We start from the raw sequence: 11,050 nt of genomic DNA, 5'->3' as shown, positions 1-11,050 counted from the left end.
TTAAGAACTACTTACAAAGTGCTGCTGTAATCATAAAGTCTGTGATGCTCATAGTGAATATCCTTTCAACACACTTAGTAGTACACAATTATGGAATTGTGGTTGATAATCTATAAAAAATTAATATCCAGTGGCACAAAGAAGAGGATGAGGTCCCTTTTACGTCTGGATCCTTTCAAGGTTTCCTTGCTGTATGTCCTCTCAGGGAGTTCTTCCTCACCTCTTGCTTGCTCATTAGGGATCTAAATAAAAAGCTGTGTATGGATTAATCTAAAGCTGCTTTGTCTATTGTTAAAAGCTGTAAACAAATCTAATTTAAGGTATAACAAGGTTTACATGTTTCTTATCTTCTATTAGTCCTCAAACATGCTCTCATACACCCTTATGAGGCAGATTATCATGATCTTCCAGATCATCATGTTTATCCAGAACTGGCCCAGCTTTAGAGCAGAACAGAATATCTCTCTCACACACACACACACTTGCTGTGAAGAGATTAGATGGCAGAGGTTCACGCTGTTTCTTGGGTTCACTGGGAGGTCACTCACTGAAATGAAAGCTCTCAGATAGCTGTGCTTTTGCAGTTTCACTGGCCATGGTAATATTTAGGTTATTTGGGATAATAATAAATTTCACAAATTGTTGGATTCGAACATTAATTTGATGGGTAGGTCTGTTGTTTTAAAAGGATGTTCAGATGGAAATAATGTTAGATGGTGCAGCAAATTGTCTCTAATTGCCATAGTAACAACACACATGTGTTTACTAGATCTATTTGTGGAGTCAGCTTTTATTTTCAAACTGCTGAAAATGGCCAAATCACTTAAAAATCCATGTGTTCTGCATGGAGGTTAATTTATGTGTCCGTTTTTAGCTATTAACAACTGAGGTAACCTTCAATCCAACAAAAAGGAATGGCATGATAATGATAAGAAGAGTTGGAAAGTGGTAGCTCAGGCATTAAGACATTGGACTACTGATCGGAAGGTCATGATTTCAAATCTCAGTCTGCCACTGCTGGGCCCTTGAGCAAGGCCCTTAATCCTCAACTACTCAGTTGCATAAAAATGAGATAAATGCAAGTTGCTCCGGTTAAGGGCATCTGTTGAAGGCCGTAAATGGAAAGAGTACTGAAAAATCATACTCAAGTAAAAGTATTGTCACTTTTACGTTAGATTAAACGTATCCATTTTAAGATGTAGCTGATTTAAAAGTAGAGTAGTGAGCTTTTTCTTTTTCATTGTGAGTGTTTTTACCCCTTATACCTCAAGCTATCCTATTTAGCATAAAACCCAATCTTACCTGTCAAATTAGAGGACTGAATTATTCCACAGCAGGCTTTAGAATGCAAAGCGAACATGACACGAGAACACTATTGCCCTTCTTGGTCTTGACTTTGAAAAGCTCTTGCAGGTACAGCCATGGATATTCTGGTGTTTTAACGTTAATGCTGTTTGAGGCATCCTCCACATCTCCTCCCACAGCATCCATGATTATTAGCAGTTGGCACCAGTTGTACTCTTGCCACACAGGTTTTCTATGTGATTTGAAATGATTGGCTAAGAATCATAATAATAATAAGGAGAGTCCAATCACTGTCAGTGTAGTTTAAAGAAATGGAAAACAATAAACCAAAGTATAAAATTGGGAGATGGAATTAGCATGTACACTTGAAGGAACTAGTCCAAAAAATTTGTAATTTGTTACTTTACGTCCCTGATTTTTTAAGAAGTGATGGCAAACGTGTTTAATGCCAGTGAGTATTTGCTTGGTGGTGGTTAAAAATGTTATTTGTGCTTAACCACCCACATCTCACTTCCTATCAGTCTTCTTATCTGTGTAGCGTGGCTCAAATGTGTCATAAAGTGCATAGCAGACAGGTAGCAGTTAAATAAAGACCCAGGCAGTCAGCGAATTTTCGGGTTTATTCACACTTCACTTCTTGACTGGTCACATTAGATGCATCAGCAAGTGACATATAGGGGGTTCCAGTGATTTCTCACTATTGTGGCCCTAAGACAAGCAGCATATTTTTGTACATGTATTTTCAATTTTGTTGAAACTGAAACTGAACTTCTGTTTGCTTACACATGTAAATAAATTCCCCCATTCCAAAGTGTACCTCAATCTTCCACCAAAAGCAATAGCAGCAACAGATTAAACATAAGTCACTGGACAAGCCATCACTGAAAATAAACAGTTGTAAGCAAATATTTAGAATGAAATATATTACATTACATTCCTAAGTATAATGGTGTATGACATCTTAGTAGTGAGATAAGCAGTGGCAGACAGTAAAACACATTATAATTAAAGTTATAATTAAACACATTAAAAGCATTTGTAATGTACATCTCCTTGTGCAGTCTGTGGAAATCACCCTCTCAAACAATTTGGGGAATTTTCTGCATTTGTAATATTGACTTGTGATTCAGTCTAAATGATTCATTCTGTTTCAATACCTGCTTTTGAGATCTTACTTTGGAGACATTAGTAAGGATTTAAAAGTGCTGACTCATTGACAGTGGAGGTCAAACTTTTCATTAATTACCACCCAGGGGCAACCATTAAGTTAAAAAAAAATACTTCAAAAGTCTGTATGTTCCATCCCAGTATGATCATAGCCTCCACTGTAGATCTGAGTATGTTGAAGAGGAACTAGAGCAAAGTCCCTTCCTGTCATTAACCAGTGTTTTAGTGACTGGGGTAACTAACTGATTACATACCCGAACAGGTGTTAGTACTGCACTGTAGTCTTATAATGAGATGTGGGAAATGGAAAAGCATACCTAAAAGCCATGACAAACAAAGCTAATGTGGCAACTAAAGATCACCTTGCATTGCAAAGTTGTAGGTAACTACACCGCAAAAACCACTGTATGTATCTAAATTCAGATTTAAACCAGAAATGTGTGGCCTAAACTGGAAGGGTTGGCTTTCTTTCTGTCCACTATATCCATGGAAACACTGGTGGAAAGCTCAGAGGTAGAAATGCCAGCACTGTCGGCATTTCCTGTGAATTCTGGCTCTGACAGTTCCTCAACCTGAGCTACAACTCTTGAGTTATGCCTGGGACTGTTTCTTTTAAATCCTACTCATGCAGTTATTTTTGTACATGCCTGTGATATTTTATATTTTACTTGACTTGGATCTATTTCCCAAAATATATATAAACAATAGTAGCCTAATGCTGTAATCGACTAAGAGTAGTAACTCGTAATTTCTGACCTCCAACTAAAAAAAAATAAATAAAAAAAACAAACAAACAATGAAAACACCCAAGAACTCTGAATTCCTGCTCAGTAATTCAGGATGGTCTCCTCAACCCTGAGTTCAGCAGGTGATAACAATATACAGTGTAAAGAGGAAATAAAATAGCAAGGAGTAATCATTCATTATTTTTGTATTATTATTGTATAAGTAATACAACATAAATGCGTTATACTGTATATTCGAATATTTGCTTTCGATCAACATGCAGATGTATTAGCTTTATTAAATGTATAACGTTAACTATACAGTTTGCTGTTTTGAGGAGGTAATCATTCATCACAGTTAGCTACCTAGCTTGTTGCTAAAAAAAAAAGACGAACATGGAGGTGTCCATGTTCCCCCCCCACGTTGAAGCAAAAATGCACAGAGGTCAAAAATGGAGTAATTCCAATTTGGTCATTGTTTGTCCGCCAAGCTTCATATCTGACCTCTAGGTCACATGTGTATGAAAGTAAAAGCCCCCCACTAGTGTCATGTTTTTGTGTTCATGTGTGTGTGTGTGTATGGGTGGATGGGTGTGGGTGTGGGTGTATGGGTGGGGTGTCTTACTGGGAATGTTTTAATCTTACTCTGCTTGTTTCAGTTTCTCTTCTGCATTGTTCTGCATTGATTGACACTTGGACCAGAGAAGGCTTTCCCCTGCCAGCCTCAAATACTGATTGAACATGCTTAGTTGAGTTAGAGCTGAAAACTAGAGGCAATGAGAAACTGACAACTGATGGCCAACAGTTGCCTTGGTGTGTCAGGGCTCTAAATTTTTAGTCTAATATAATGAATGTGATCACCTTGCTATATTGTATGGACCATATTGAACATGACTGTGTTGTTGTTGTTGTTGTTGTTGTTGTTATTGTTTTTCTTTCCCTTTCCTTGGTTCACAGGGACTAATACAGGGATTTATTATTCTAAGTCTGACTCATTATTTCTTTCCGAAGGCTGGAAAGTGTTGAATGTTTAGACCCTGTTGCCCAGCCACAAATAAGTCCTCTGCTCCTGTTAAGCGACATCGTCTTTTATGGAGTTTCACCCGTAAAACTAACATGGATTCTCTAAGAAACTTTACACTAAGAATAAAAGACTATACAACATACAAACCTAATGATCAGCCAAACACTTTGCAGCAACCAGGGATTGATGTTGAAAATAATAAATAGTGCTACATAATCTAAAGTTTAAATGATCAGTGATCACGCAAGGTTGTCATGTTCAATATCAAAGTATAAGTCAAACTGAACAACGTGCAGTCATTCAATATGAGTAAGATAGACGATAGCACTGCAGGAGGCCACTGTAAATAATTGGCACATTCCCTGCGCATTCTGGAGGCATACTGCAGAGATGATAATGATGAAGCCATGAATCATATATTAGCTGAATGCAAATTCACATCTGATACATGAGCTAATGCACCATCTATATGAGCATGCCTCTAACAGAGGACAAGTGCAACCAAAGTACCACATACTCTACATCCCAGCTTCAGAGGTATTCAGATATTGTTGTGAGGAGGGGTGCAAAGAGACAGAATGAGTATGAGGTAGGCTGGTGAGTACAAACAATGGCAATTTTGTTCACACACTCCAAGCCAGACGCAGATCGTTTGACCAGCCGCATCACTACAGAGACAAGGCTTGTTTTTATTCGGGGAGACGGCTCACACGCACCTGCCATGAAGGAGGGCAAATTGCATGGCAAAGGGTTAAACAACACCCCCAACATGCCATAAATGCATAAAGCACACATACTCACACACTCCCCCCACTCATGCTGTGTAGGCTTTGGGGATGTCAGTTGTTAGTCAGGGGGAGGGGGTGTGTAGGGGATAGGCTGGTAGGGTCTTTGTAAGAGTGAGAGACAGAGAAAAGAACATGAGAGAAAGAGAGGGAGGGAGGATGGAACAGAGCGTACTATTTCTCAGCTGCTAAGCAGAGAGTCTTGAGTGCAGAGACAGTCAGAGCGAGAGAGATCATTCGGTAACTGAGCAGGAGGAGCACATGAGCAAGCCAGAGGCAGGCAGGGAAAGGGACTGACACACACACACACACACACACACACACACACACACACACACACATAGCGTGAGGTTGACTATAGTCGTGCGTTCAGGGAAGTCCACACAACAGCTCAGAGGGGAAGTGAAAGGAGCGCTGTTTTTTCACCCCTCATACTCTTCCTTTGTATTCTCCAAACAGGGCTCAGCTCTGATCCTTTAGCTGCTCTATTTTCTCTTTTTGTCACCTATTTTTTTTTCCTGAAGCCAGAACAGGAGCACCACTGCCTCCCTGTAACCCTTCTTGCCGGTAAGCAGCATCACTAATGCTCTTTCTCCATTTTTCAGTTCCTCTATCTGTCCCTTCCTCGTTCGTGTCTCTTTCTTTAATTCACTTGGTATCATTTTAGCTGCAGCAATGCTGTAGATGAGAGTAGAAGGTAGCACATGGCAAGGGATGGCAGCCGCTCTTGTTGCCATGCCGGCATCCTATTCAACCAGACTTACAGAATTACACCGGTGGAACGAGAGAGGGAGGGATGGAGGAAGAGACAGGGAGCAAAACTGAGGGGTGTGCTACTTTCCTAGGCAAGAGATCAGTCAAACAGGGCTCGTCCTCTTTCTCAGCAGTGCATTGTAGTGTTGCAAATAGACACATAAACCCGTACAATGGCACACACACACACGCTCAGTAAAGTCTGGCATGTGTCTATGCTGCAAAATAGACATCTATAGATATATACACACACTCTTGCAGTTTTGCTTTAATATACTAATATATACTTTTATTTTCAGTAGTATAAAATGGTTCTGAAGAGTGATTTTTCAAATATAAATAACAGTGAAGTGAAAAGGTGTTCCAATGTAAAACCGGCAGTTCCCATAACAACAGACGGTCTATACTGCATGTCAGCTATTTCCTTTTTAAAAATGCCAACTAGTTCGCCCAGCACACCAGTTATTGAGCAAGTACCCCATTCTAGCTTTGTTCGAAATGGCATTTTACGGCTCATGTGGCATTTAGATTGGCATGCAGAGCATGTAGAGCTAATTAGCTTGTGTGTGGGTGTGCAAGTGTATGTTTTAATCCCATGCATTCTCACACCTACCTAAAACCAGCATCCTTGCAATAGGGGTGGAAACAAATACGGAGAAAAGAAAAGCGAGGAAAGGAGGGAAAAAATGAATGAGATGGTGAATGGAGGAATGAACCACTCCTTTTTTTCCACTCATTTCCCTGGTAGCTGTGGTTTATTCAAACCACAAAAGAGAAAAGGACTAGATGTGTTAATGAAGTGGCATAACAAGAGAATATGATGGGGTTTGGCTGGAAGTCTCAAAACCAGGCCTTTCAGCATGTGCAAATAATGTGTGCTTTTCCCTTAAGCCCCATGAATAGATTCCCAGGTGTGTAATAAATGAGACAGAGAATTTATATTGAATCTTTAATCCTGTTATTAATGTAGATGTGCAGAAATTCACATACATACTTGACATAACACTGGTAACCTTACCAACTGCATCCCAAATACTGGACATAAAAATCACTATAGTGAGAAGATATCAATATCTATTATTCAATGACATTTGGAGAGAGAAAAAAACATGCCTTTATTCTGCATCTAAATACTAGATCTCAGACATCAAATAGATACTAAGAGGAAATATGCTTCCTATGAAGCAAACTGTCTCAGGGAACATTCCACCAAATATACAAAATGAACAGATATTTACTCGTCTGTTGCTAGGACACTCCCTTTGAACATTTTCTAAGAGCGTCCGGATTGGCTGATGCAGATGATGTAGCTTTCTTACCCCAAATCTCTCCTCTTCGCCCATGGAAACATGTCTGCCTGTGCTTCTCCTTCCATTCCTCTCATTTTTCTGCCAGTAGCTGTTTGTCTTCTCCTCACCTCCATCCTCTCTTCAATATATCTGTCTACCTGGTCCTCTTTAAGCTGTCCCATTGTAATTATCACACTCCTGGTGGAGACACAAGAATATTCTTATCACAGAATAGTTTTCATTAAAAAAAAAAAACCCACCTTTCATTAGGTATGTCTATTCAATTTAGCAGTCATGAGTAACATCCCATATTTAATTTTCTTGTGGGGAAAAAAGGTCTTGGTTTGACATGATGTAAAATGCACATTTTGCACATCTTCCCTCCTTCCTGCCTTTATTATTACTATTTGTCAGTCTTTGAGATGCACATGAAATTTGGTATATTGTGCAGTGCTGAGGATCAGGTGTATGTGAGCGGAGAGGTGCAGAGATTTAGAGCACATGACAATAGATATCATACAGAATGCAATGCAGAAATGTGCACAACAATTTAAAATATACAAAGAGTGACATAATACACACACCGTAACAGAAGTCTGTACTGTGTGTCCATATAGTATGTATTTAAATAGAGTAAGTTTAATAACAGCAAGGAGATGCAGTGATGATGAATGTCTGGTAAATCTTGTGGTTGAATGCGGACAAGACAGAAGCACAACAGCCCTGGTTCTGATGCCACATATCGCAAAATTTCAAATGGAGGGTATGCAGGCCGTCATTATCTGGTATTTGTTTAAATAGTGTCATGGACAGAGTTTTTAGAGCAAACCTCACCTCCCATTATAGCATGATGCTGTTGGAGGAGGAGGAGGAGGAGGAGGAGGAGGAGGAGGAAGAGGATGCAGAGCCAAATTAGACCGTGGCAGATGTCACATGACATTCATTGATAACTTTGGAAGAAAAATTATTACTAAGGCCTTTTTCCACTGCATAACTCACTGTAATGTTTAACAACGGAAAGCTGGAACTGATTTCGTACTGATAACTGGCCTAGCACCAAAGGTTTCAGTTGTTTTTGGTTTTTAGTACCTGCTCAAGATTGGCACCAACAGGAGGTAATGGTGCACGGGAATGGGACTAGCAGAACTGTTCATTGTTGACTGGCTATGCAAACTGTCACAATGACTGACTCAGTATACACAGATGAAGAGAGAATACTAAAACATTAGTGCTGTTTTATTTACTTCTGAACCCAAAAACAAGAAATATTATGGCATTATGCCAGGGTTGAGATGGAGATGGATGCAAGTGCAGATTAAGTTTTTAATAATAATAATCTAAACAAACACAAAAGAAGCTATGAACACGAGGCAAAATCACTAAGGCGAGGAATAAACATCACACAAAGTCCAGAACAGAAACAACGGCAAGGTGAGACAAATGCAAGGCAAACGTGCAGTGCAATCTGTGGCTATATATACTGTAAATTCTCATTAACATGAATGAAGGTCAGGTGCAGGTGGTCATGTGACAATGATGGCATGGTGCAGTGGCTGATGGGAACTGTAGTCCGGATTTCTCTCCGGGATATTCATGACACATAAATGCAGCATGGATGAAAAAGCATACTTTTGTTTTCTGATCAAATGGGATGCCAAACTACTTGGAGGATTTTTATTTATTGAAAAATGCCCCAGAAGCACAACAGGTAGTTTTGACTCATCATGTCTCCAGGATTGAGTCACTGTGTGGGTTTTCACATGCGTGTTCTGCATCAAGTGGCTTTACACTGGTTTCTGAGATGGACAGGCTACTCTAAATTGCCCACAGGTGTGACAGTATGTGTATGCGTACATTTGTGTGTGTGTGTGTGTGTGTGTGTGTGTGTGTGTGTGTGTGTGTGTGTGTGTGTGTGCTTTCACCTTGCACCCAGTTTTCCCAGGATAGGCTCTGGATCAACCACAACCCTGACTAAATTAAAGCAGTTACTGAAGATGAATGAATGCTATAAACAGTCATTTTGAACTACATTAATTTCATCACCTAGCAGATTTTTAAATCTTGCCATTATTCCTTCATCCAATGATCTTCAGTAACTAAAGTATACTTTATCGTAGTCAGGGTGGCAATGCATCTCAATAACACTGGGCATTAGGTGGCAATACACCCTGGATTGGACACCAGTCCATCGCAGGGTACCATGCACACACACGTTTGCACCTAGGTACAATGTAGAGTAGCCAATCAATTTACTAGCATGTTTTTGGGAGATGGGAGGAAACCAGAGAACCCAGATGAAACCCATGCAGACAGAGAAAAACAAGTTCTACACAGACAGTAACCTGAGCTCAGGATTGAACTGGAGCTGTGAGGCAGCAATGCAACCTGCTGTATCACCATGATCTCTTCTTAGTGGTCCTATAGGCAAAATTAATAACTGCATTGTCCCAAAGGAAAATTAACTTAAGCTAAAATCTGGGCAAAATTCTTGCTGCTGGTTCTTGGGGGCAAGAATCAGCTTTATGAAAAGAAAAAAGAGAGACTGAACTCTCTGCTGTTCACATTAAAGTGCTTATTACCTCGTTGAAGAACTAGATGATCTGGATTACTGTGTTTGGCTGAAAGGGATTGTTTTAGAGGGCATCTGAGAGAACAGACCCAGTGGGTTTTGTAGAGCTGGACTAAGATGGATTTTGAGTGCTCTGTTTACTGCACAACGGACATGTAATGCTGTGTGTTCTCAGTTTATAGAAGATGTGCTGAGCAGTGGTTCCTGGTCTCATGAACTACCCCTCTGCAGAGAGCATGAGCTTGGCAGGTATGGAGGGTGAGAATCTAGAGAACAAGTTGGGGGTGGATGCAGTGGGGGATGTCAAGGGATCTGTAGTAACCTTGAGACCAGCTTTGACTGTCACTGCTGCAGTGTGGATGTGTGGATGTGTGTGTGTGTGTGTGTTTGTGTGTGTGTGTGTGTGTGTTTGCATGGCTAACTATAAAAAGGGCTGTGTAGCCTGATTGTAGAGAACATGCAAATGAAAGCACACACAATCCAGGTTATCAGAAGTACTGACGTAAATTCTCCACTGGTTAATAAAATGGTTCAAGATCCTGTGCTGAGACCTAGCACGTTACACACGTCATACTACAAAAGAACAATAGAGCTATAAAAGAGTCAATATAAAACACATCATAGTACACCAAGTAGTATAATGGGAAAATGGTGAATGAAACATAAACCCATAAAAGGAACCCAAATTCCTAATTAGCATGCGCCAACAGTACAATTCTGCCACGAGCCTTAGTTCACATACGTGAATACAGTCAAATACAGGCTGTTGAAGAGAGCAGTCCTGTCAGCAGTGTGTATAAAGTTTCTGTATTCACAGCTGGAGGCTTAAAATAATGGAATATTGGAAAGGCATAGGTGTCAGGAGAAAATTATTTACTATTCTTTAGGGTCAATCATATATTAAAATATTATTATTTTTTAACATGTTACACGTAAAGCTAAAAGTTTGCTACTTGTAGGCATTTCACTATTAATGAGCTTACAATTAGTATAACCTATTCAAGTTGCCATTGTATATACTGCATTTACTGATTTCTCTGTATAGTTCTAATTTTTTGCTTTATAGCTCATTAGATTAGTGCATGATTTGGAAAGAAAACAAAAAAACAACATCTCAAATTTGCTAATTGCCAGTATCTAAGCGTCTTGCTGATTCTAACTTGGCAGTTTTCCATACCATAGCCTACTTAACATTAATATTAAATAAGTTGAATTAAATGGCTAAAAATATAATTGATCCATTAAGGCATTTCACACCACACTAAACTTAATTACACACTGACAGAAATGGCCAATTAATGTTCAGGCTTAGGATATATAAAAGCACATAAGTAAAGCTTTTACAGTTTCTGATGATCATTATACTGATACTTGGCTGATCCACTTGAAGCAGTTTGTGCTAGTAGTGCAACAGTCATTTCTGTTAATATGGA

At 39.5% G+C, this 11,050-nt stretch overlaps 1 protein-coding gene across 2 annotated transcripts in view; it reads left to right on the top strand.

Moving 5' to 3' along the window:
* The first annotated feature begins 5,343 nt into the window (after positions 1-5,343).
* Positions 5,344-11,050, top strand: part of fam49al (family with sequence similarity 49 member A, like) — a 29,890-nt gene continuing 24,183 nt past the window's right edge. The window contains exon 1 of one of the 2 annotated variants that reach the window (XM_053613024.1): positions 5,344-5,573. The gene's annotated coding sequence lies outside the window, so the exon portion shown is untranslated. Of the gene's footprint in view, positions 5,574-9,816; positions 9,867-11,050 lie in introns of those variants that run through there. The other variant, XM_053613025.1, reaches the window with a different exon arrangement.

Source organism: Ictalurus furcatus, chromosome 24, assembly GCF_023375685.1.
Source record: "Ictalurus furcatus strain D&B chromosome 24, Billie_1.0, whole genome shotgun sequence".
Classification (NCBI taxonomy): Eukaryota; Metazoa; Chordata; class Actinopteri; order Siluriformes; family Ictaluridae; genus Ictalurus; species Ictalurus furcatus.
Note: the sequence above shows the minus strand (reverse complement) of the source record. Positions and strands in the feature narration are given on the sequence as shown.